Below are 27,776 nucleotides of genomic sequence, written 5' to 3'. Positions count from 1 at the left end.
TTTTCCCTCCCTAGTGAAGGAAATGAATTTGACCTCGGGCTAAAGCCTTCGGACACTTTTACTCATCTGTATACGAAATGTCAAATTACTTCCCTTGTATAGTAATATAATATTACTACCCTAGTGATGTAATGACAGCAGATAATCGATTTACCACCTCTGTGATAATGGTACATTACCATCCTCCGTAAGTACGACCTTTTACGATACCTAGGATAATATTTTTCTGCCTTTCCCATGCAGAGTTGAACACCTGTGAAATATTTTCGGATTATTTTTCATGAATTTTTATGTAAAATTCAACTTTCGCATGTGGTAGCTCGCAAACTCCCTCGTATATTTTTGAGTAAGTTCGGATGTATAAACGCTACACTTGCCAAAGAGAAAGTTACCGAAACTTGTTGCTTAAAAACACACTTGAGATTTTGCTTTTATCACAAAATTGTTACCTCATGTAATGAAATACTTTCGCAGCATCCAATGTAATCTACTTTTATCTCAATACGTTTTTTTTTTACTCTAGCAATGTATACAAGTACAACACACACAGAACCTATGTAATAGTATATTACTTCCGAGGTTCCGAGGTTGTGTAGTTGATAAGTGGGGTGTTACAGCCCGACCCGAAGGGGAGGGCTGTATTCCCCACTTGTCAAATAACAACTTGGAACCTCGTAAGTACAATGCTTTACGTGATTAGGCAATGTAAATGAAAATGAAACATGCCGTAACACGTAAAAAAAAATTACGTCCGTGCCTCCGAATTTTTATTTCGTCGAATGAGAAGCTTAAAGCAAAGCCCGACCCGAAGAAGAGGGCTGTAATCCCACTGTTAGCTGTAACCGACTGTTGACCCATTGCAATTCTTTTTTTTTAGTTTACTCCCTTAAATATGTCGGGTGAATTATGGCAGCTGATAGAAAAGGGAAATATTTTCATCAAACACTCGAGGTAAGTGTTCAAATTGACCTACATTCATTGCTCACCCCTTCACTGTAAGTACTGTTAATTAACAACAAAGCCGCCTCATTTCCCAGAAACAAAATCTATTATTTATTTACCTCTAACAGCACTGATAAAATATTGAAATAATTAGATAGCTCAGCACCGCATATCACTCTACGCAACAAACATTTTTGTTTCACCTTTATGATTCATATTACATAACTTGACTGAGAGAAATTTAATCGACTTAAGAAATCTGATAATTGCGAATACTACTCACATTCATATATGTAGACATTTACATCGCCGCAACAAGTTTTCTGGTTTTCTCATAGAACCTTGAACTTGACTTACAAATCAGATATAAAGATCATGTTTGATTGCAAAGCAACGACCGCGTTTTTCGGTTTTAAATTTATGTAGTGGCATTAAACGTTATACTCTAAAAAAAAAGTTCATATATAAACATTTTTACATATGAGTGGGTATTTGTAATATCATTACGTTTGATTTTGCGTGTACGTCCATGTACCAGTCTTTACCTTGAGGTGCTTAAATAATCCACACACATGTAGGAATTTATCTGATTTTTATTAGGCTACAACCGAGAGGTGAAACTGCTAATGAAAGTAAATTCACATGAAAATGTAATTTCTGCATGCTTTTTCATGTTTAGTAGTTTATGTGCATGGTCTCTTACATGAATAATAATTTGGACAAATCAAAGATTAATTAATATCGATGATGAGTGTCGGGCTGGTGGAATAGCTTTATCCCTTTACCCTCTACGCTTTAATCCTTGCGTAGAATCGAGTACAAGGGAAAGTTAAACGATGAAAGCAAAAAAAAAAATCGAATTTTTGATACAGTCAAAGGCAACCAAATTTGTAGCTTGTCTCAGCTGTTTTACCAGCTTTTCTTCTGTTGGTTCGGATGTGACACACGCAGCAGTATAACGTGATTGTAAATCTGTAACTATCATTCTGAAACCAGCTATTTGCAATTTACTATTTTTATCAAGTTTATTTTTCATAAAATCTGTAATGAGTGTATTAAACAACAAATGACGAAATTGTCAAAATCTGTGTGCCACTAGCCTTCGTGTGTCTTAACTTATTCTTTTAGAACAAGGGCAGTCATATTTAATTAATGTACTTTCAAACCGTTGGAAATGTCAAAATTATCGAAAAACTAAAATTTCTGAGATTTGCTGGTTTTTGAATGTGAGTCACTGTACTGTATTATAGTATCAGCTAAAGGATTTTGTAAATTAGATTGGGAAAAACGTGTCATCTGCGGTTTACTTCCTGTTTATGCTTCTCAAGACTATATACAGTCGAATTATATTTTACAGTTCGACTAGCTATTTTGCAGTTTCACCATATAGGTATTTAGAACGGAGAACCCACGCTCTGAAATTGTATGAACCCAATTTCCCAATTTTCTGTCATACGCTTCCGCACACATAACATTAAACATCTTGTATGTCTAAGCTGTTCTTCTTCGTTTCTCTGATTGTTCTCTTTTTTAATGTTACAAATGGCAAAAGACAGAAATGTTAATAAAACGATATGCTACAAATTATACGAACGGGACAGCAAGGCTTGATTTCCACTAACTCCGTGTGAGAGACCAAATTAATTTTTTTCAATTTTTGCTTTGTTTACTTGACAGCTCGATCTCTCACGACTCTCTCACGGAGTACTTTTTCTTGAGTGGAAACCATATCATATGGTCCGGTCCATATATAATTCGCAATTTGCACATTACGTAGGCGACACTACCTTCTATGTTGAATGTGGGACATAAGTACAAGTACGTTCAACGTATGCACACTACACATTCATGTCACCACTTTCTATGTTGAAAATTTTGAATATCGGACGTAAGTATGTTAGGTTTATTTCCGCTACGCACCGCACCCTTCGTTGCAAATCGCCAATATACAATTTACTGCTGAAGTTATACCGCCGGAAAGAGTGTGCCGTTTTTTACATTTGAATTTTTTTTAAACTTACACCTGGTTGCACGCTTAAGTATACAGATAATTTATTACAATAGAAATCTTTTTTTGTCTACTGTAATGTCAAAATATTCATAATTGATTGTACAATCTAAATGAAGTAAATTTACGCACTGCCACATAAGTTTTTATAGTTGCTGCCGAGGGGGACGACACTGAATTTGCAACTCTTTTTATAAAATGCAACTCTTTTTCATCGAACGCACCGATGGACCGAAAATCGATGTTATTATGAAGATAGAAACGAATGGTTGGCTATGAATTGAATATAAAATGTTATTTTGTATTTTAAATTTCTCGTCAGCTGGTGTTCTCTACAAACACAGATTGTGTCTCTAACGTTCGTTCTCGAAATTCTTTTAATAATTTTATAGAATCTCTTATCTCTGTATTCTTACATCAATTGTATAGAATCTTCCAAATTTATTTATAGAATGAAGATCTTTTTTCTTTGTTAATTCCAGATTTTGAATTGCAACTCTTCTACAACTCTTTTGCAACTCTTTATTTTTTTCAGCGTGCAACTCTTTTGCAACTCTTTTTTTCAGCGTGCAACTCTTTTGCAACTCTTTTTTTCAGCGTGCAACTCTTTTGCAACTCTTTTTTCCGCGTGCAAGTCTTTTGAAACTCGTTATTTTTACGTGCAATTTTTTCCAACTTTTTTTCAGATTACAACTCTATGCAACTCTTTTCAGGGCGTGGGGTAATCTGGCACACCATACAAATTCATTATGTGTCAGATTCACCTCTAGGAGGCGAATCTGGCACGGTCATGACTTTTCCTTACATGCAGTAAAAGGACGAATACTATGATCGCGTGTGCCAGATTCCCCGATGCCCTTTTCAGTGCGGGTGCTGCATATTGTAGTTGGATGCTGCATATCAGTACGTAAATTGACAGAACGCCGATTCTCGAAACATTCGTAACTTGACAGTTCTTATGGGATTTTATACATGCAACGAACGCTACGAGAATCGACGCTCAGGTCAGTGCGAAAATCTAATATTTACGCAGGGATGCGATTGGTATTGTAGTAGGTGCTTCATGTATGTGAACGTTACGATGTGTTTTTGCATGAAAATAATGAATTTGTTGACTAAAATTGTGTTTATTTGTGGTGATTTTGACATTACAGTAGATAAAATTTAGTTGCTAACACGTTGGTTAATGGGGTTTTGCGCAGACGATGGCACATCTAGTGCAGCAACCCCATTTATCAACTACTTATCAAAATAGCTATTTTTATTCAGTTTTCCAATGACACAAGAAGGGTTTTTGATTTTCGTAGATTGTTGTGGCATGTAATGTTGAATGATTTTCCTGGCAGTGTGCATTGAATCACTTAAATAGCTCAATAATGTAGCTTCAAAATGACACAGGTATGCTGGAAAAAGAGAGCTTTTTGTAAGCTTTTCGAAATTGCTTTAAAAATACTCGATTGATTGCTTTCTTATTTCTTAAGAACCATTTCATAGGACGGAATATTTGAGAAAATGGAAGAATTAAATGAAAATTCTGAAAATTCGAGTTTTTTCTGCTCATTGGGACGATCCTTTTTTTAATGTAGCCACAACTGTATGTGGTGGAAGGATAAATCTCAATCAATTGGTCGTAATGATCTCATTTTATTACGTAAAATTGATTTTTAATATAAAAATTATTAAAATTCTGAAAATTATTATTAATTGATTCATTTAATAAATATTTAATCAGTTCGTTCCTGTCCTGTCAAACAACAATCCATTTTGTCACGTGTTAAGTTCTGGTTCACGTGATCATTCTGGTTCATTTAACTTGTATTGAAATAGTGCATCTGAATGTTTATTCCTATCTACGCTTTATCAAAAAAACACAATATGGATTTAGATCAACAGACAGATTTTACCATCTCATTAAAGTCAATTTCATAGAAAACGTTTGATTAATTGACTATGGTGACTATATTCCTCAATGTTGCGATATGTCGATGGGTTGTTACATAAAATCGTATATCCCCTATTACAGTCGAGCTATAAATAAAACTGATTTCCTAATGTGCATAAATTATTCTGATGCTGAATGTTTGAATTAATAACTGGCAGGAATTGTTAAGCACATCATTCTTATATCGACTGAAATTCGATTTAATATTTATGGTATTTTGCATCCGAAAAGGTATAAACAGAAAAATTTAAATTGCACATTACTCATGCAAGTTCCGATTCGATTTATGCCGTTCTGTACGGACGGAGTGTCACTGCCTTACAATTTTTCATAGACATCTTTAACATATAATGCGACGGTGTACGAAAAATTTGTGAAAATCGTCTGCACATTTCACGCTATTATAATATGTAAAATGTGTAGATGTAAAATAAATTTTACTTTAAAACGGTAAGCTCATAGAGTTAAAATACCTAGATATATTGGTGATTTTCGTGCTCAACAGATGGTCACACTTTTTGTGTTTTTGTGCCTCTTGCTAGTATTATTTTCTCTCACATTTATGTCAGCACTTTCTGTCACGGCTCTTTCCGAACTTTGTCTTTTTTGTATTCATTTCCGCAACACGTCGCGCCCTTCGTTTCAAATCGACAGCTCATAGTTAAGAAAGTTTTTTTCAGAAAAAATCGTTCGTTTGTTTCACTCTGTTCGTCTAATCAAAGAAATAACTGTTATCCATTGACGCAACGCGCTTCAAGCATAAGTGGTACTCTAAAAATGGTACTGAAACTGGACAGTGTATCGAACAAATTTTGGCTCTCTAAAAAAATCTGGAAAGTTGTTTCATACAAATTAGTCCTTATTTGGCAGCTGTCATTAATAGCACTTTTGAAGTGGGTTGATTGACGTCCTATAATATTTCAATTTGGACTTTTGGTAATAAGATGGTAGTTTGGTTCCTAAAATTTCATTGTCCACCACCTTCCCAGTGCGAGAATTGTAGGATTTTTAGGAGCTTCTAAGGGACTTCTTGTGTTTCATTCAGAATTTTTTAGATTATTGAGGCGGTGGTAGGTTAGTTTACGGTTCGGTAAAGGAATGTATGAAGGACACGATTCGGCTGCCAAGTAGTTAAGACATACAAACATTTAAATATTATCGATTAGCATCCTACACCTTTAATTGTAATATCTCCTGATACAATTATTTATGCGTGTTCTTCTGAAACCGCACTTTTGTATCGTTAATTTGAATTTTTTTCTTCAAAAAACCGTCGGATATCATTCTTAGATTTCTTCGCATTTTAACAGATTATTAGGTCAAGAGCAAATGGATCAGCTGGAACAGATTCTCGACATTAGCTTACCACTTCAGATAGCAAGAGATGTTTTAAAGAGTGAAAATGGTTTAAAAAAAAATTAAATTGCAAAAGAATGGAACGTTGAATAAATTTCAAGTCCAATATTATCTGACTTTTATTTTAATTTATTTTACACTCATGCTAGACCTACACCAACGATATCAACCGCAGATTAAACAAGCACATAATGCAGATGAAAAAAAAAAAATCGCGAAATAAATGATCTACAAATAAATTATTGGTTTTTGACAATGAAATTCATTGTAGGCCAAGGATGTTTTACGTATGAAAAAAAGTACACAAAAAAACAAAACTAACTACTGAATGATTTATATCCTTTTTCCTTGTACAGAGACATTGCGAATCTTTTATTGTGTTTTTACTTATTCAATTGAACAAAGTGTTGTTGTTTGTCTTGAATAAAATCGGACACAATTTGTTGAGTTAATCTCGGATTTTATCAGGTAATATGTTTCAAGATCATTGAATGTATGCGGTTAATTCAATGGAATATTTAAAAAAAAATTCCTTGGCAGTTTGTTTGGCATGTTTGCGTGTTGCGCATTTTACTGAGGGATGCTGTCGACAAAAAAAACTGTAGCAGTCTGCATGAGTTACAATCTTCCCTCAGTCAGAACTGCAGAAGAAAATATTTGATGAATGTGTAGATAGATAGATCAGCGCTTTGATAGGCTTATTCAATTGAACAGATCAAAGATCCTTTGTGCCTTATCCTCTGACCTCACTACTTCTATCAAGAAAATTTTCCTGTTTTCGGTAAGCAGTTGTTAAGGTATTTGTCATCTAATAATGGTAGATCCTCGGACTTGGAGTTCATAATACCCGAAATTGCAACACCTGAGATTCGTGTAAAGTGGATAATCCCTAAGGATATGTGCACCAGTCTCAGGTGCCAGAAGAACAGGTAGCGTCGATGGACAGATATATTCTGTGGAGATGATCGTAAAGCTTCCAGTGGCTCGTGATCCCACCAAGCACCAACCACTTTCCTTAAATCCGATCTCGTAAGTTTAAGTAGTTGATATCGACACTGCTAGTCAAAATAGCTTAGTATGAATCCTGCCTTGGTAAGACCTTTTAAAGTCACATTCATTATTTATGCAGTTGAAATTTCGTTGAAGAGACTAGTACTTTCAGCAGCCTGAAAAGTCAAAAGCGAAACGGTCTTGTATACGATGTTTAAGTAGAACGAGATGAAAAATCAACTCGGGGTCTGCTGTCGTCGATAATACAGAAGAATCTGACAGCAGACCCCGAGATGGAACAATAGGTTGTCGTTTCGCCATCTCTCTCACTTAAACACTCTATTGTGACGATGATGCGGTGGACTAAATCATTTAAGCGTAATCTCATGAAACAAAGCCTGGAGACTATTTTAAAACTTTTTTAGTAGAAAACAAAGTGAAAATTATTCGATTCTTAGTTCCTTCTTACTTGGTAGGCGCATAAGATGAGCCTTTCTATTACGTTCCATCGTTCAATTAACAATTGATAATTACCTCGTAAGAATTGCAATTAATTTTTTTCTCCGTTCATCAGATCAGCAAAAACGATTGAATCGTTAAATTAATATTCGCAAGCGTTGATTGACCGTTGCAAGGGTTTCGATTCAATTTTTAGTCTAACAATTCAAACCTGATCTCCGTTTCGATTTGAAAAGATAATTACGTATCCGTCTTCAATAAAACCGAATCAGAATAGAAATATCCAGACGAAAACTTGTTTCGTGAAACATTTTAACGTTTCATTTAAGAACACTTCCATCAAACTCAATTTAATATTTATCTAAATCTTAACATGAATTTGAATTCATTAGATCTAATCACAAAAATTGTGACTGCCGGAGATCAGCGTTAGAAACAGCTGGCCTTTTTGAATCATGAATAAATTAATACACTTTCATGGGACATTCGGTTTAGAGATGTGTAGTGTATACATGGTTGATATGATGTAGATAGATAAGTTGTGGCGTGTAGCTGGGATGTTAGATTGGTGTACACAGTGAAAAAAAGCATGATTAATTTCTCAACCGGTTATATTTCTAGTAGCGATAAAAAAAAACGTCTAAGAAGATCGGTCGTCCAGTTAATAATTTAAAGATGAAGATTAGTTTCGATTTTTTTCTTTTTCTTTCTGGTACTTAGAAATTAACATAAAATTCGCTAGCGATTATGCAAATTACTCATTTCTTCCTAAACGTAATCTCAACGTGTTCTGTGGGTAGAAGCTTCATTATGGCGATAAAGAGCTTCATTCACACAGCGTACATATTTTCATGTGTATCGTAATTATGATGAGTAAATCCATCTTAAAATGTATTTATGCACTTCAGTGATGATATTTGCAACTTACGTAGCCTGAGTACAATGTTATATGAACGTATTTTGTCGCACTAGTGCGATAAAGGATTTGTAAGTGACTTTAATGCACTAGTGCGAAAAAAAACCACGAGTTGATCACGTCACACAACTAATATCTCCGATATCTATTAGTTATTCTTCATTACATAAAACGTTGTATGAAAGATGAATCCTCTGCTGGTATATTATCGCACACGACATCTATTGCGATAATATACCTTCATACGATTCTTGTTCCATAAATAACTATTATGTGTCTTCGACTAAGATCAATTTCTCAAGTGCAAGTGCACAAAGATATATATTATGGTTTTAAAAGACATTGTATTATCGTTTCCTTATTTTAATTCTGTAGCGTGTACTGTCAAAAGTAATTACATTTCAGGTTGTATGTCATGTCATTTTCAGTTTTTAAAATGTATATGCGATCCAATCTAATAAATGCATAAAAATGAAAATAATCTGAGAGTAAAAATTTTCACAGATATTTCGTTTCCAATTACTCGACTCGAATGCTAAAAAGAAATTTGTTATACTGTCGCTTTTCGTACGAATATTATATACTCGATTCATATAATTCTCTATACAACGATATAATGTCCCTGCTGGACGAATGAAGAGTACATACACCAAAAAAAAAAGATTCAGTACTTCAAATTTAATTGCTGAATAATTTCGATCTTTTTTATCTTTCTTCTTTTCTTAAATCACGATTTGTCGTATTTCAGTTTTCGTGCAAACCAGTTCTACATGACAACACAATATTGCTTGAATTTTATCCCCGGGATGATGTCGGATATGTATGTAATTGCTTGTATACATTTTCTCTTCAAATTAATTTATGAAAAGGATTTTTGCGTTGACACTTTGATTGGTTATCATAAATTAAAGTAATTGAACATTGAAAATATTCAAATAATTTTTTTTTTCGCTTTTAACTTTTCTTTTAAACATAAAAATGTTCACTTGTTCACTTGTTGTTGCAACGAAAAAAAATGAATTATTCCTTTACCGATCTAAATATAAATATTACTTCGGCGAGTAGGTAGTGCAATAAATTGCATTCACAAATATTGGGATTAAAAATTATTTTTATTGCCAATAATTTGCGTGGGAAAGGTTTATTAATATACTTGAGAAGTGGTGGCTATTCTACCGAATTTTTGTATTGTTGTTTTTGTTCGTTCTGATTCAGAAATTCCAACTGTACACTTAAGCAAATTACAAAATTACGAAAATTGTCAACTACTTTACGAATTATGTTACCAATTGTGAGATGGATTTCTCTCCAGGGTTAAGAGAAGGGATACGATTGGGGAAGGGTATTCGGTAAAAACGCGGTTTCGGTAATACTGGGATCTCGAATACCGGTTTTAGCACTTTGAATACCGGTTTTTACTAAAGTTTGAAATTATTAGAAAATTGTAGTATTTTACATCAAAAACTTTGGGAAAAACTAAAGAAAATGTGAAAATTTCAAGGATTATAGGAATGCTTGAGAAAGATCGGCATTATTTTTTACAGCAACAGAAAAAGCTCGAGTTAGAGCTTAAGATTCCTCGAAGGTTTTTCTAAATCTCGGTGGGACTGAGGAGTTTTAATGCGATAAATCTCGTGATGAGTTATCAATTTATTTGAAATATATTTTTTGAAACCTTGATTTCTACGTGAGAGTTAACGTAGGACAAAGAAAATCGTTTTCAACAATACAAACACTTCGAACACAGATAGTGTCAATTTTCAAAAACTCTTTTTCTGAATTACTGCTCCAATTCACAAGAATTCTAGTCCATATGAGTGAAAATCTAACAAAAAATTGGTTTTTAAATCGACTAAATTTTGACGACTTCATTGTCAAAGATTTCAGTTGAATTCGGAGTCTAAAATCAATAACGAGAATGCAAATTATTTGTTGGCGTTTTTGTCGAGTTAAGTTTCTTATGAAATTTTCAAAATTATTTTTCAAAAAATAGCCTTTGGAATTTACATGTACATTACAGCGTGGTCAGTCAAAATGTAGAATAGTGTTTGTAGAATACAAAGAAATAAGGTGTGAATTTGACACAGACACCTGAGAGTTTGTTTGCTAGAGAGAGTATTGGCATAAATGATTTAATTTTACTTTGCAAAATATGAGGCACTAGATACTTCAGGCTCCTAGTCAAATCAAGTGATCCTGCCTGTATTTACTCTGTCGTGATGGAAACGGTGGTGGTGTTGTGAAAATTTGATTTTCATTAGTAATTTGTCTTGGATTGCCTGAATTCATGTGGTTTCGTGCGACTGTATTAACTGAAAACGTACAAGATAGTCGTAAGTGGCACATAAAATCTGAAATTATTTTGGTAATTAATATTTAAAAAAAACCATTTTATGGCGGAAATGCTGTTATTTGAATGCGTGAACTTCCCAGTCGTAGAGTCACAACTTTTCAGGACCTTTAAAATGGTATCAATAGTTATCATTAGCATAGTTTAGTGAAACCCACTAAACCTACAAATACTGGCTAGTATTTACTTCCATTAATTTTACAAATGATTTTTCTTACGTTTCTTTATAACAAAGTGTAACAACTATGTTTCGTTTTATAAGATAAACCAATTGTTTAAAAAATTAGGAGGCCAAAAAACGTACAGTGTCTGCTTGTAAACTTCACTATTTAAGAAGTGTATGAATGCAGTGTAATGAGATTTTCAAGCGGACACTGTACGATTTTTGGCCTCCTAATTTTGTAAACAATTGGGGTGATATTGCTAGAGAGCTGCCTGAAGTCTAGTACGTATATTGTTTGACGTTTACATTTTCGCAAACAAAAAAAATCATTCATTGCTGTTGTATGTAACACACGAAATGCATTATATTTTGTAACCAAATTTACTTTTCATTTCTAGCATCAAAATTTTACAGCTCAATAAAAAAGATTCAAGTTTTTGTAGTTCTGTCTGAACAATAAATTTTGGAATTTCCTATGAAGTCACCTCAAGTGAAAGTCGATTTAGATTCATTAATTGATTGCAATCCGAAATTAGATCATAATTTTTTGGAGAAAAATTTGTTGGAAAAAATTGAGGCTACAAACTTTTAACTGTATTGTAAAAGCATTCGAATTAGATCCGTAATCGCTTTTTAATTTTAGGAACGAAATGTGGGTAGTCTGGTTTTGTGATGAGGTTTAACTGAAAACCTCTATAATAAAAGATCTTTCAAATGTCTCCGAAATCAAGAGATCACAAGTGGAACTGTAACACAATGTAGGTGTTCTAAATCTTCCTATATAAAATCGTAGAAGGATCACATGTTAGTAGCACGGGAGCTATTTTAGGAATATCTTGTTATCCTTGTCTCTTTGCAAAATATAGAAAAAAAGATAAAGGTTTCCAGCTTCCTGCAAGAGCTGGAGGTAACTTCAGAAATTCGCACAACATTGTAATCTATCATAAGTTTGGTTGGGAGACACTTGACAGTTCATTCATTTATCAACTGATTTAAAACATATTTTTAGAAAGTTGACAGGAATTCCCGAAAGACGTTTCTTCTCTTTGGTCGAAACACGATAATTTCAGTGATCACAGTAATAATTGTTCCAACTCATTAACGAGTGTGAATTGAGTGCCTGATCCACCCAAATTGTGGGTCAAGTTAAGGTAAATACGGAGAATTACGTAACTATATATAAGTGATTCCTCCCGTTCGGTGTATTTTTTGGATTTACTTAGTAATATGTTCCTTTTTGTAATAAAGGCGAACTATTTTCATGATTAAAAATGGCTTTCTACTCTCATAATCTGAAAACCGGACCTCAAGTCTTTGAGTGACATATATTTGTTTGTCAATGGGACAACTGACCTATTGTGTTTACTGACCTCGGCTTCTCAAGAATCTCAAGAAATATAATTTTCATCATCATTATATGGAACATCTGAAAATTCGTTGAAACTACTGTCAAGTGCATTTTACGGGCGAAAAAACTCTGTGTTCACACCTCTGGGAGAAAAAGGGAAAGATCTAGTTGGAATTTCCTATTTGTCTCAGAGGTGAACACAGAGTTTTTCATGTGTGCTTAGTGTGACTTAACCGTTTTTCTCCACGAAACGTCAACAACAATTTGTAAAACCATTTGTGAAAACATAAACAAAGTGATCTCTTCAGTAGGCAGCAGGTAGGATTTCCTTTTAGTATTAAATTTTTATTTATTAGATATTATTTTCCAAGAAAGGGTGGTCAGGCCAAGCCGGCATTCCAACCTGCACAAATTTGGTTATTATTATAAATAAACCGTTTCTTCCAGTGGTTTCGGCGCGGGAGTTGTGCCCATTATAACGTTAGATCGGCGTGGGAGAATTCATAAAGAAGAGAATTGTCAACTAAACCCAACCTTTTCATGGAGGAAATTAGGTTGATCACACCCCACTCATGAAAACGTCTTTACCACCTTAATAGTTGTAGTTTGAGAGTATTGGCGAGTGGTATATAAAACGACATTCGTTTCACTACCTTTCCTTTTTTTTTCAATAATATCTTAGAATTAACTTTGTCATCCTTAAATTATTTCTCGATTTGTAAAGCTTTTGCCAAACTTTTTCTATCTTCCCATCATCATTTAATCTACCAAAAAAAGTTCCATAATGACCTAGATTTAAGTGTGTCGCAAATTTTGAATCTGCTCAATACGAGCAGTGTAACAGATCTTCAAACGTATTTAATATCAACTACTCGGCATATATAACATCCTTTTAAAAAAATAAAATTTTTGTTTTTACTGTACATTATATCACTAAATATCTCTAACCTCATTTTACCAATAATATATTTTTTTTCTATTTCAATATAATTTCTTGTTATAACTATTCAAATCGTGAAAGAAAAAGTGCATTTTTTAACTATGGTAATTTTTGTATTTCTTCGTCTTTTATTAACATACCACCCAATACAATCAAGGTGAGCTACAGAGAAATTATGCATAATTTACCAAACTTAAGTCTCTTACATTTGTATTTTAAATAAAGTTTATAAATTTTAAAAAAATGTTAAAAATTCAAGAAATTTATAAGAAAAATACAAAAACACTTACATTCAAATTAAAAATTCATAAAAAAAACTTACACTTTTTCTTACAATACCATTATGCTGCCTAAAAATGATGTCAAACAAGAGTAAAAGTACGAGTAAGAGCTAGATTTTGTTTTCTTCAACTTGACATAACTGTGACATAACGAACTCATTCTGTAGGCCTACAAAAAAAATCTTTTTTTTGTTGTTGTTTTCATTATTATGATGATGATACAGAGGCTGAACCGGTAAATTGTTTTTTTTTTTTTTAAATATTCAAGTTCAAGATTTTGGTTTATTGATCGGTACATGTATTTTATTTGATGTTAAAGTAAAAAAATGTCGTTCGCTCGTTTGACCATTAAGAAGTTAGCTTTTTTATGTCAAAAAGAAGGTGACTTTACATAATCGCTGTGTGCGCATTTAAGCTCGTAAAAAGTGTGGAACATTGAAAATGTCACGTAATGTCCCTTACCGTATTTCATGGGTTATCGTATACACTCATGGCAGAGTAAAGTAAGCCAGGCAGGAGCGATTGATTTGTCTTAGGGACCTGAATTATCTGGTTGCCTTATTTTTTGCGAATATTAATTCAATTTATGTCAGTGTTCGTTTGAGTTCATTTTAGGTCCTTTATTTGACGTTTTAAATATGAACCGCTACTGCCTGGTTTATTTTACGTTGTCGTGATACACCATATGCAGATCGTAGCGGATCCAACTGACTAATTTCTTCAAAATAAAAATAAAAAAATCATGTTCGACGTGCGTGATGACGTTTTTTTTCTCTCAGTTACGAAAGAAATGTGTATTAGATACATATCATTAAAAAAAATCAAATTAATGGTTATAAAAATCATGTAAGAAAGTTTTATTGAAAAATAAAATAAAAACAAAACGCCGTTATAACATTAATTTGTAAAACAAAGCTTGACGCCAACATCCCATATATACACTGAAATAATAAATAAAAATGTGTTGACTAATATTGATTGGAATGCTTAAGAGATGCAAGAATACCATTTGAAAATAAAACTGTTTTTATCGAAAAAAAGAAGAAAAAAAAAACATACACACAACATCGACGTACATTATTTTCTTCATCTTCAAGATTGTATTTATATCCGAGAGAGAGAGATGCGGACAGTTATACCATCAAAGTATGAAGAAAAAAAATTGTTTACTAAATTTTTCGATTTAAATGGGTCGAATAACATGAGTTTTAGAATATTTTTTTTTATTTTGGATTACAATGAATATATGGGCGTTTCGAATGAATAACAATTCTGTTCTCAGCGAATAAATTAAGCTCACGGAAGATTCACCGACCCGACCAATTTTCGTTTCTTTAAATTAAATTAGTTTTTTATGCAAATATTATTACCATGCTTTGATTATTATGATATATCTGATTAAAAAGTGATGAGTAATTCGATAAATGCGACAGTCAGTTATTTCTAAGAATATTTTTTTCCATTCTTTTATTTAGGTTGAGTGACTGAAAAAGTATGCAAAATTACGAAATTACTCGACACAACAACTGAATATAGTGGACGTGTGTGTGTTTGTGTGGTTTTTTTTTAGCAAACGGTTTTATGAATGTGATAGACGGTCCTTATTAATCTTTTTAACCGAAGTAAACATTTTTATGGGCCACAAAAACAACTGAAAGTACCGTTTTAAGCTTTAACATTTCGTTGTGAGTCAATGCCTTCTCATTGAGAAGTTTTCAATATTTACAGTGCCTTGATGGAAATTTTGTTGAAATTGTCGTACATCTAATTCATTTATGCGAAGATAAATTGGACGTAATTTTTTACGCCATCTTCCAATGGTTAGTAAATTTCAGACGATACAATCAGTAAATGAGTCGCTTGTGCCGAATTAGGAACAGCAAACAGCTCCACCAGATGGCACTAATATTTTCGCCTACCTTGCAAATGAATGCATCGTGGCTGAACAGAACTTAAATTGAGAATCGAAGACTAATTAAAGTTTTTTCCATAACTCGTTACCACCGACGTAACCACACTTCAGCGTAACGTCATCAAAAAAAGTTTTTTTTTTTAAATACCTGCCCTGATGAATAAAATTTGATCAAAAATTCAAAATTAGTCATGTGAACGCACCTTCTACATTTAATGACATTACTAACAATTCGAATTCGGATAAGTATCTGACTTAAGTTCAAATAATTCAGTTTTTCCACTCAGGTTTAATTTAAGATCGAACGCCTGATTGCTTGTGTGGATCAGTTGAAAAACAGTTGAAGCAAGTTCATGCTGAAATATCACTTCCTCTAACTGCATCTGTCGTGATCTCATTTTTCATGGTCAAATATTGATCCTTGATCGCTTCCTAATTAAGAGAAATTGCACATCGAATGTATCAAATGTTCAAAAAAAAATCAATTTCCTCGACTTCAACCCATCAAAAGCCTTTTCCGTTTATAGTATCTCCAGTCGAACATCATTATATTGGGCTCTGTCAGGTGGTGCTCCACCACATGACTTCTTTTTGTTTACGTGTAAAACATTGATAATATTGCGTCTTCGCAAAACGCATCCTTCCTAGGTGGTGAATTCGCAAAGAAAAGGATTACATTTACGTAATTGATGGTTTCCAAAATCAACAGTATGTCAGTGCAAATAACAATCATTAGTGAGAGCATATTTTTCAGCAAAATATGGTCATTGACCATTGCTTGATTGGGTAAATGGAATCCTTTTTCTTTTTTGATATTACCACACAGCGCTAAAATACATTTTGCGAAGACATTTAATGAAATGTGAAGTGAGATATTTTATCGAAAATGTTGTTGTGTACCAGCTGGTGGATGGACAGCTGGATCAGCTGTTGCTGATTCTGCACAAGTTTATTTTTATGATTGAAGCGTGTGACGTTCATTCATTGGCTGCTCATGCTAACCTCAGAGCTCTGGATGAATCTTAATATCTGCATATCCACACCAGTGGGAAGTACTCAGCAATGACACTCAATTATGATTTTGTGTTGTAGTGTGAACAGCTTTTTCCGGACACTTTTTGGCAAGGGGTGATGCGCTTCCATTAAATCCATTTAATCAAAAAAGTTATTTAGTTTTACCGAAATATTTTGGACATATCATATAAAAAATAAGATTTGCATGATCCTCTGGGTGTTTAAGTACTCGAGAGAAAAAGATTTTTTTTTGTACTACAGGTTCGATCAAAGTCAAGTCTTTTTAAGACTTTTGAAGGATCAATTTGGTATGATGAACTTTTTTCCCATTAAATACATTTAATCCCTTAAATCCATTTAATCCAGAAGTGCGTCACCCCTCGCTTTTTGGACGATTTGGATCCACAATTGCCACATTACTAGTCACAGAATGTGTTCAAAGATCACACCTAGATAAGTGGGAAAAGATCAAATTGTATGGTTCAGGCGGATCGTGCGGTTTCAAACTAAAACGTTTTTGGAATAGTGATTTGAGACCAAACCGTTATAATTCATTTCAAGTTTCATTTATTGCGTTATTGATGTATAATAAGATTCAGGACAAGTTGGTCGAAAGCTAAGTGAATGAGAGGGTGTATCTCTATCGCGAGAAATAAACTTCATCTTAGCATTACCACTTTCACCGCAATAATTCATTCAAAAAGTTTATTGTTTATAGACATAGACGTGCAACGTGGATTTCTATTAATTAGAATCCGTATTTGTTTAAAATCTAATACATACAAACGTGACCTCAAACAATACAGTCCTCAACACAACATTGTATTCGATTTATTGCGCAATTTCACCGAGGAAATTATTCACGAACCTTTCTTTCAAATAAAGTAGCGCGTCGTTGATATTTCAAAATCAAAATCAAAAATGTTTTTGTTTTTGGCCATTTAGAAATGATCATCCAAAAAAAAAGTTATCTCAAATACAAAATAAAATTCAATTTCATTTGCTCACATCGTATATACCAATGTTCGCATCTTAAAACCAGCCTTAGCAACTCTCATTATCATTTTAAACAGTTTCTCCATGACCTTAAAAACTATACCTTCAAAACAACCTAAAAATGTACCGTAATACACGGTGCACGCGTAACATAACTATTATTTCATAATATACGCCGTAACTTGCGATCTTGTTACTCGATTTGTTGACGGAAGTTTCTCGATGGAATGTTAATATCACAAAACAAACGAAAAAAAAGCAAACTGAAAGAAGAAATTATTCCACATGTTCTTGTTCTTTTAACCATTTTAAAAAACAAGTTGATTGAAGCCACACACTGATATTATAAAATTTTATTTTCTTTGATTTGACCAGTTACCGATGAGTTGCAATCATTATATTGGCAGTGTGTATATATACACAATATAGATACCCATATTTATATACACATACAAAAAAAAGAGTTATAAGTAAAAAGTAAAAGAAAAAAATAATAAAATTTTTCTTCAACTTTGAATGAATAACGCGCAATAACCCATTTTACTTTTAATTCATTAGCAAATTACGGTACTTTCTTCGATCATCATTTCATAAAAATAAAGATATAAGCAAACTTGTTGCTATAGAGATGAAGATGAATAATAAATAATTAAAAAAAAAAACTTGAATTAAGTTTATACACAAAAACAACATCATCGGAGCAGTTCATTTCACTCATTCACATTCCAATTGTGCATGGTTACAAATAAAGTTTTAGCATTTGAAGTGGGTAATCTGATCGTATTATATAAGCACCATTTGTACCGAAAGGACATCTTTATAATTTGAAGAGAGATGAAAAAAATTGGGTTATCTAATTATCACATGCATGGGTCTGCTTCTTCTTTAATCTAAGTAATTTAACAGGTTGAAGTTAAATCTCGACTATACTTCCAAATAATCCTCAGATAACAGAGCCTATTTTAAGGGAATTAATTCCCTAAAATTCCTCAATTTTTTATTTTTATTTTTTTGACTTGTTTACTTCCAAGGCCACATATTGAACAACTTCTGCATTTTTTACCTGTTTTCGACCAGCCAGTCAAACAATTTTGAATGATAATTCTTAAGATTCACGAACAAATAAAATTTGTGAATTTTCGGGAATTTAGTGAATGTTATTTCCCTAAAATAGGCCATGTCAGATGCTACAAATAATCCATATACGTTCATGAACACGTTTAAAAGCGTTATCATAGCCATAGCGTTATCAATCAATCGCTGATGTGTTCTACACATTCATAATTTGTAAAGTGGAATAAGGCTCAAATTACACATAACGAGCTTGGGACAGAATCCCATTTCCAGACCCAACATTCTTTAAGAATCGGATTCTTAGATCGATGAAGCCGAACGGTTTCCTGTGACACTTCTTGTCAGTATATGGGGCGGTTAAGACGCGTAGAGAGACGTCAATCTAAGCTTGTCATACGCTCGAAATGTTTCAATGTAAAGCAACACCACCTGAGCATCGTCCATCATCAATGCATCGCACACTCTATACCATGTTACTTAATACACTTAACACAAAACATGAATGAGACTGAGACATATAATGTGGAGACTTTGCACAGCGTATTGAACTGAACCACCCTTTGCATGTTGTCGCTCAGACCAGCACCTCCAACGGTTTTGAATCGTTGATGGAAATTAAACGGTCCCTTATGAATGTGTGGAACAAAGTGGACTATCATAAAACAGAAATTGATTATTAATAGAAAGTGTCACCATTTGGGTATTCATGACTGTAATCAAACAACATTTGAGGCCTGTTAATGATGTGTGATTGATACATTTCAATTACGATTCACTAAAGTTTAACATGCGCAATAAAAAGAGTGGTACACCCGAGTGAGCCACATTTCCTGGATGACGAATCTTATGAGACTAAATTCAAGCATTCGAACAACCCTTATGTTCATCCATCGGAAAATAAATGCAGACTTTAGATGTTAATTGTTCTATCTTGTAAATGTATTATGCATAACTGCGCTCCGGCACAGTTTTCACCATCTTGCAGTTGCCACCCGTTTTCCTCGTTCTAGAATATTGTCGTGATTATTCGATGACATGAGTTTCGACTACTTTCAGACGAAACAACGAGATCCTGAAGAAACAATGAGCAGCCGCCATTTCTCCAGAATCATACCGCTTCTTCACAAAGTTGTAGTTCGATCAAATAACTAAAGCCTCAGATAGGCTAGCTAGGCTACAATGTTCTACATCCTCACGAAATGGGATCAATCATATTTTTGACTTGAAATCTAGAATATGTGCTTGCATCCATAGATCATAGATGGTGCTGCTAGTCATGATTGTGAACTGATTCATGTGGTTATCGATCCCTTAATCTTTGGATATAATTCGCTCCTTCGATTGAGTTATTTATTTATGCAATCGAGTGCATTATAACGTTTTTCCAATACTCTCTCTAGAAAACAAACTTTATTTCGACACTGTCAAAATACCACCTTATTCCTTTGTTCGTAGAATCATACACTGTTGACAGATTTCTAATTTTACATGTAAAATACAGAAGGTTACGTTGCATTTTTACCACCTTAATAATTGTAGTTAGGTTGCTAGGCTTTTCTCAATAAAGGCAACAAACGTTTTAGTTTTCGTCATTGAGTTGAAGAGAAGACAAATGTAACCCTATTGCGAATCATGGTATACACGTTGAAGATCAAATTCAGGTAATCGCCTATTACTAATAGGTAGACTATCCTTTTTGATGGTAAAAGTTGATAGTGCTGACTGAAACTTTTGACTGTAGCTGTAGCTGTATAATGTTTCCTTCGCTAAAAATCTAGTCGTTAGTTGTCCGGAGAGACATGTACAACACGATCAAAATGGTTTGCTGATGATGTCATTTTTTGAACGCTTTAATTGATCTCAATCATTCATGTAACCATTCATTGGTACAGACAGAGTGCAAAAATAATTAATAACTGTACCAAGCCGACAGTCAATTTGTAAATAAATATATTTTTCATAGCAAAGCTTTTTGCACGTCACATAATTTTGCTTCAAATACATAAATAACGGATTTTTTGTCCGATTTTTTTTTTGCAAGAGTTCATTACTTTCATAACATTTTTCTTCGAATATTTTTTTTAGACTTGTATGTGAAAAGAAGAGAGTGATTTAAAAGATTTCGTTTCGATTAATTCGCAAAATGACATAGAAATGCAATTTTATGTGATATGTGGTATGGACAATTAATGTGAACGGAATATGATTGACGAATGGCGAATAACTGTAACAGAGCCAGTCTTTTAGCGATCAGGTGCATTTGATGGGTTGAGAGAGAAGAACGAATCCTATAATAAAAGATCTTCCGCTTTGTTCTTTATGGTTGGTCCTCGAACGATTCACATAAAATATCAACTGGAGTAGATACTTTGTGTGACCGTACGAGTCCCGAAATTGATCGAGTTAGACGTACTTATTTTTGTCAATTTTTTTTTTATTGTTTTGTTTTATTTTTGTTGATTTTTTTTTTGTCTTTCTTCCATCGAAATGAACCACAACAGATTTTAATCGGTTTCAAAATAACAGCGCATTTTATTTTCTATGCATATAATGTAAAGTAGATTGGACAGAGAAATGTAAAAATTTTAAAGAGTTGTAGGCAAATTCGTTTCAAACTGAAATAATAATTAGATTCTGTTGAAATTATACATGAATATAATTTGGGTGTCCGTGTGGTATGCGGCTGAATTACAATTCGAAAAAGAAATGTGTGTAAATAACATTCTACGAATTTCTTTCTTGAGGAAATAAAAAAATAAAATAAAAAAACAAAAACAAAAATCCAAATCGAAATGAATAATAAATGTGTGGATATTATGACTTGCGAAAGATTTGTATACCGCGAAACTGTTTGTTTTTGTGTTTTGGACCAATGAATTTTGTTATTTTTTTTCTGGTTTTGATTGTTGTTTTTATTTACGTGCCAAATAAAATCACATTCAATATTTACATCGATAAAGTGTGATACATTCAGTAAATTAAAGAAAAACTAACCTAATTAATGGCTTGGCACACCATTGGGCTTATATTTTGTTTTGACCTATTGCCTACAATTCTTCAGGCAAAGAATTGGATCGTAGGTACTTCTATAAGATACCAAGCAGAGTATGTACCCTATAAAAGTTTCACATATACTCTTTGGGACTCTGTAAACAATTATTTTTACTAGGCCTCTTGGGTGAGTCAGGTCTCTTGACTGACTAAATTTTTCAATAATTGCAGTCTTAATTTTCTTACCATTTTTTAATAAGCTGCGGTTTTTAAGATCACAAAATTATAGTCAGACGAGAAATCGTTCTCTATCGTTCTCTTTTGGTAGAGTTTTGATTGAATAGAGAAAAGAGAAGTGACGCCGTAATCCCTCTCCGGATAAGAACTCTGAATTTATGGCGGTAACAAGGAAAAAATTAGGTTGAGAATCTCATCGCTCCAATATTACCATCTACGAACTTAGCTTCATGATTTACATTCCCCGTCGATTAAAACCAAAATTTTGAAAATCGGTTAAGAATTAATTGAGTTATCGCGGTAACAAGTGTACGGACGTTTTCTGTATTTAACGTTTTTTGTCTATGTAGAATATTTTCAAAATATCATAGTGAACTTAGTGTTACGGAAATTTAAGTTTATTTTCTGTCATAAGACCCTGACTTTCAGTCAAGGGAATAACAATCCTCATAACGAATCAATCACATGACTTTGCAATCCGATTGTAATCTCCGGAAGAGGTATCACCTAATGAACATTTCGTAGGAAATTTCCACAATACTTTCCGTTACTTTTTTTCTCCATTGATTATGTTTCTTTATAGGTTTCTTTCGATTTCCATAATGATTTACACATTTTGTGTCAGCGAAGGTTTCATTGATTAATGAAGAAACAGTTAGTTCGCGCGAATTGACCAACAACATAAAATTATGCAGCCTCGGTATTATATTTAAGAAATTGCATCCTCATACAATTTGATGGACAAATCAGCTTCTGTCCACACCGATCAGCTCCATCAACCTTACTGACGCGTGGTGTGTGCCAGATTCCCTTTGCAGAGGTGCATTTTTCAAGCTTTTGTGGAATTTAGCTCACGCAGTGGAGTTTGTGTGCCAGTTTCTGTGCCAACTCATTCGTCCTTTTACGAATGGTTGCATATCTCCATCTATTGATTAGTGTTGATCACAATGCGAAATAATTGGCTAATTCAATTTCTACTAATTTTTACTTTGTCCTACTATTTGGCACATATTTCAGCACAGAAGGATGAATCTGGCACTGTGGCAAGTTCATCTTAAAGGTGAAACTGACACACTTAACCCTAGTCCTCATTGCGCATTTGATCATATGGTACACAGATAAAAATGGTGCTATTAGAGGTCGAAACAGAAAAATAAGAAGGACATCTGACGTTTCAAGCAAATTGTTTTGCAATGGATAAATGGATACCGACAGTTGCAATGATTTTCCACTTTTCTAATAAGAACGGGTCTTTGCTTTCGTTGGCAGATGTATTTATAATTTGACCACAATTCTCGCGTAAAGTGGAGTGTTGATTAGATGGTCCCATCAATTTTACAGTTGAAGATTCTCGCGTATGTTCGTGAAAGAAGCTCTAAGAATTAGGTAAGAAAAAACTTTTGTTGAATTTTATGTTCACTTCTGAGGTGTTGAATCTTACATACAGCCGGTTTTCGGCCGTTCGCAATCAGCTAAACAGATGCGTATGAACGTGTATCCGAATGAGCCCTATATACAGCCGGTGCCGGGTCGTTTGTAGTCCGATAACAGATGTGTTACGTGCAGCCCTCTTCATAGGCTTAAATGTGAAAAGAGCCCTAAGAATGAGGTAAACTAATTTGTCTCCTTAATTTCATGTTCAGTTCTCAACCTTTATCTATTGAATCCTATATACAGCCGGTTTAGGGTCGTCTAGAGTCAGCTAAACAGATGTGTATAGATGTGTAAACAAATAAATCAAATCTACAGCCAGTTTCTGAAAGGGTTCAGCTATACAGATGTTGGTGTCGGCACAATTCTTCAAAAGATCGATTAGCAATTCATTTTTTATTGATTCAATGTTTCTTACAATTATATGAGGTAATTGTTTTGTGTCCATTCATGTTAATGTCAAGATATTCCGTGAATAAAAATTTATCAAATTTTACAATGTAAACATTCTCGCGTAAATGTAGAGTGTTCATTGCACACATTTTTGTAGCACTTAGTACAAAATTGCTTTTGCATTTTTGATAATTGGGATGGGCATAAATGGCAGCGACGGCGTTTAACTTCTGGCTTGGGTGAGGAAGAAACCGAAGTCAATTCACCAACATTTGAAGCTTGTTTTCTGACACCTTGTGGACGTTGAATGTGCATTCGAAATTTTTCTATTGATTCTCGAGTTGACTGTGGAAGGTTGATCAACTTTGACCGACGTTCAATATGTTCCATCACCAACTGCTCGCCTATAATTTTAACGAAAAAAATGAAAATCTGATGCAACAAAAATTTAAAAGAGAAAACGTGCCTAGTGCTCGCAAAAACAGATGTCGCTTGTTGTTTTTCTTTGCATTCCAAAGCGGGAACTTTTTGCACCATAGCCTGTAGCCTGCAATATTCGCGACGTCCAGCAGGTTCATGAAAAACGCGAATGGCCATCGGTTGGTTTTTCGTTTAGTCATGTATTCGTGCACCATTTGATCCATGGTGTCGACACCTCCTTTTGTTTCATTGTAATGTTTATTGATTTGCGATATTGGTTTTTTGCCTTCCTCGTTGATGATGTTGTTGGTATGATGCAACGTCGACAGAAACAAAACTGCCTTACCAACTTTAGGTACATGTGAAGCCAATGTGATGTTCTTCTGAAATCCAAACATAGTCGATCCCTCTGCTTTCGCTCTATTGGGCAGAAATTCAACTGGAACACAAGTCTTGTTCTTTTTCAGGGTACCAATTAAATTCAATCCTTTCGACAATAGACTTTGTGCCAGTGGGTAACTTGTAAAATAGTTGTCGGTGGTTATGTTTCGGTTTGTTCCATAATACGACTGACACAAAGTTTCCACAACAGTCTGTGCCAAATTAACGCATCTCTCATCGCCATTCTTGCCTGTATACACAAAACCTTGAAGGGGATATCCAGACTTCCCATCACAGATCCAAAAAATTTTGATTCCATATTTGTCCGGTTTTTTTGGCATGAATTGTATGAAGCTGCAGCGGCATCGGCAAGGCATTAGCTGCTCGTCAATTGTTAAGTTTTTCGAAGGTATGTAATACTTCTTAAAATTTGCTGTGACCTGCTCCCATATGCTTCGAATAGGACAAAGTTTGTCGACCTTACGTCGCTCACTTCTTGTCGATTTATCGTCGAAACGAATAAACCGAAGTAACTGTTCGAATCGATTCACTCCCATCGTAGCCGGAAAAATGGGAGATCCATAGAACGAATGCCAGAAGACTCGGTAATTTTCATTGCATGACTTCATATTTCCAGCAATAATCAGAAGACCGAAGAACGCGAGCAACTCTTGCTTTGTTATCAATTTGAAATCGTCATTGGACGTGTAGAAATTCATTGCTGCCATATTTGTACATCTCAATATCTCATCGCAAATGTCTTCGGTAAAAAATAATTTAAAAAAATCCAATGGAGTGTTCGCTTCAACGTCGTCAGGGATATTTACTTTGTCGAATGAACTGTTGTCTTCGACATTAGGAACAGTTGACGGTATCGATTCCTTTCGCCATTTCGTCTCATCTTTGCTGATAAAAAATGTTGATGTAGCCGTTGTACGTTTCTTAGAGGCAGCGCTTCCTTTCACAATCGAACTTTTCCCCAACAAAACTTTTACAGTCGTCTTCAATCGAGGCTTTTGAGGAAGTTTGGACTGTATTTTTTTCACGGGTTTTTTGCTTTTTCTTTTATTTACACGTACACTTAGTCCTCTCAATAAAGGCTTATACACTTTACGACGAGTTTGACGAAGATATAGGGGCATATTATAACATGAAAGTTCGTCATCGTCGTCTTCAGATGCTTCGGATATATGTTCAACTTCTGAATCACTTATTTCATCAAAAACTTCGTCACACTCGTCCTCCCAGTTATGCTCGCGTGACTTAACTTCATTTAAAGATGATTCATTTATTCCGAGTTTTGTTTTCGGCATTTTTCCGCGATAGTTAAGTTGGATACATTTTACATAAACAACAAGATAAACAAAGTTCAACTTATAACTGAATAATCATAGACACTTCATGGCATGGCTAACTTTGATGTTTTGATAAAATTCGAATTTTACTAAGAGTCCTTTAGTCTCTAGGTATGAGAGCTAGGGTTAAAATAGGTGTGTACCAATGCCAAATTACCCTACCCCTCGGCAGTTACATTTTGAATTTTCCTCCGATTTTTTTTTTGCTTAAAACAGGACTTACGTTGACATTAAATTTTACCTTACAAAAATCCCGTTCGATGAGATAAACTGAATGTGAAATTCAAAAGTCCCTTTTCTTTCAATAAACTGTTTTATGATCGAGTAACTCTGTTATTGCAGATTACATTCATTCGAAACTATTCATTCGTTATGATCGTTTTACGGTTTAGGTCTGAGCTGTTTTCAAGACACTGGTTGCGTCATCTACCGATTTCGAAGCAAAGCGGTAAGCTTTTAACAATAGAAGTTATTCTCATTAGTAATGACACCGAGCAAAAAGTTATGTTAGGCCAGTATTATCAACTTCCAATATAAGCGATTTCTTAATTTACATTTTTATTAAAAAAAGAACGGCAATTTAAGTAATTATACGTGTTTTTGGTCTATTCAGCTTTTGGCTTGTCTAAAAATCTGGAAATGAATTCGAAAATTTTTCTTTTACGAGTATCGTTAAATTTTAAGTTTTGTGTCTTAACGTTTCAGTCTTAAGGTGCAAGCGCAGTTCACCGTTTTGGGTCTCCGTTTATATATTGCGCATGCTCACAGAGAGAATTTTCTCTCTGCGCATACGTATTGTCCAAACGGAGACCCAAAACGGTGAACTGCGATTGCAGCTTTAATCCAATCTACAAAATAAAATTCATTTCAGCGATGGATGGAGGTTTTCGATATGTCTTTTGATTCAATCATTAAGAAAATGTATGGAACGCCTATACTTGGGAACTTAATTCGAATTTATTTCCTTTACGTGTACTGCCATATTTTTAATTTGTTATCTAATTGTTTCAGTCTTGATCCATTTTACAAAATAATATTCACCTCAGAGGGATACTTTTGAAAAACAGCCTACCGAAATCGGACGCATTTTTCAGTGGACTTTTTTATATTTGCCTAGAAAGGTATTCAACACTAGAAGCGAAAATCACTTTTAAAAAAATTCTTCGAAATTTGTGTGGCTGGGCTGGTAAAAGGTGATCAAAAACCGAAAACTTGCACTTTTTTTTTACAAAAATTTCTCCAGTTATACGTACTACTGAGCCAAATAGGGACTTATTCTGTTTAAAATTAATCGACACTGAAATATGTACAGTTAAAGTTTTCAACCGAGACTTACACTGTTCTTACTGAAATTTCTCCAGGTACACTAAACGTACATGGTCGTGTAGGTAGGGTGTCATTTGACAGGTAATTTGATGTGCTTTTGGGCCAAATAGGGTCTTATGTGGTTTGGATGCATATACGATGAAATATAAGTTTAAATGTTTAGATGTACATATTTCATCAGATGCATCCAAACTTCATAGGACCCTATTTGGCCCAAAAGGACATTAAATTACCTTTCAAATGAGACCCCACACGGCCATGTACGTTTTGTGTAAATCGGCAAATTTCAGTTAGAACAATAAGTCGCTGTTCGGCTCAATAGTATGTGTGATTACCTTTCTAATGACACCCCACACGACCCTGTACGGCTCGTGTAACTGGAGAAATTTGTGTAAAAAAAGTGCAAGTTTTCGGTTTTTGATCACCTTTCACCAGCCACACAAACTTCGAAGAATTTTTTTGAAAGTGGTTTTGGTTTCTAGGGTAGGATACCTTTCTAGGCACATATAAAAAAGTCCACTGGAAAATGCGTCCGATTTCGGTAGGTTGTT

At 34.1% G+C, this 27,776-nt stretch overlaps 3 long non-coding RNA genes across 4 annotated transcripts in view; 2 read left to right on the top strand and 1 right to left on the bottom strand.

The window, feature by feature from the left end:
* Positions 1 to 1,910: 1,910 nt before the first annotated feature.
* The window catches only part of LOC119067496, a 30,528-nt gene continuing 4,662 nt past the window's right edge, over positions 1,911 to 27,776 (bottom strand). The window contains exons 1-3 of one of the 2 annotated variants that reach the window (XR_005085952.1): positions 25,884 to 25,895; positions 14,184 to 14,313; positions 1,911 to 1,920 (exon numbers count right to left, since the gene is read on the bottom strand). This is a non-coding gene — a long non-coding RNA (uncharacterized LOC119067496). Of the gene's footprint in view, positions 1,921 to 14,183; positions 14,314 to 25,883; positions 25,896 to 27,776 lie in introns of those variants that run through there. The other variant, XR_005085951.1, reaches the window with a different exon arrangement.
* On the top strand, positions 18,575 to 26,795 carry LOC119067497. Its single transcript, XR_005085953.1, has 3 exons — positions 18,575 to 18,697; positions 22,569 to 22,573; positions 26,783 to 26,795. It is a non-coding gene; the product is annotated as an uncharacterized LOC119067497 (long non-coding RNA).
* LOC119067495 lies at positions 23,120 to 23,894 on the top strand. Its single transcript, XR_005085950.1, has 3 exons — positions 23,120 to 23,305; positions 23,367 to 23,528; positions 23,597 to 23,894. It is a non-coding gene; the product is annotated as an uncharacterized LOC119067495 (long non-coding RNA).

This window comes from Bradysia coprophila, assembly GCF_014529535.1.
Source record: "Bradysia coprophila strain Holo2 chromosome X unlocalized genomic scaffold, BU_Bcop_v1 contig_12, whole genome shotgun sequence".
Classification (NCBI taxonomy): Eukaryota; Metazoa; Arthropoda; class Insecta; order Diptera; family Sciaridae; genus Bradysia; species Bradysia coprophila.
This window is presented reverse-complemented; position numbering and strand designations above follow the sequence as displayed.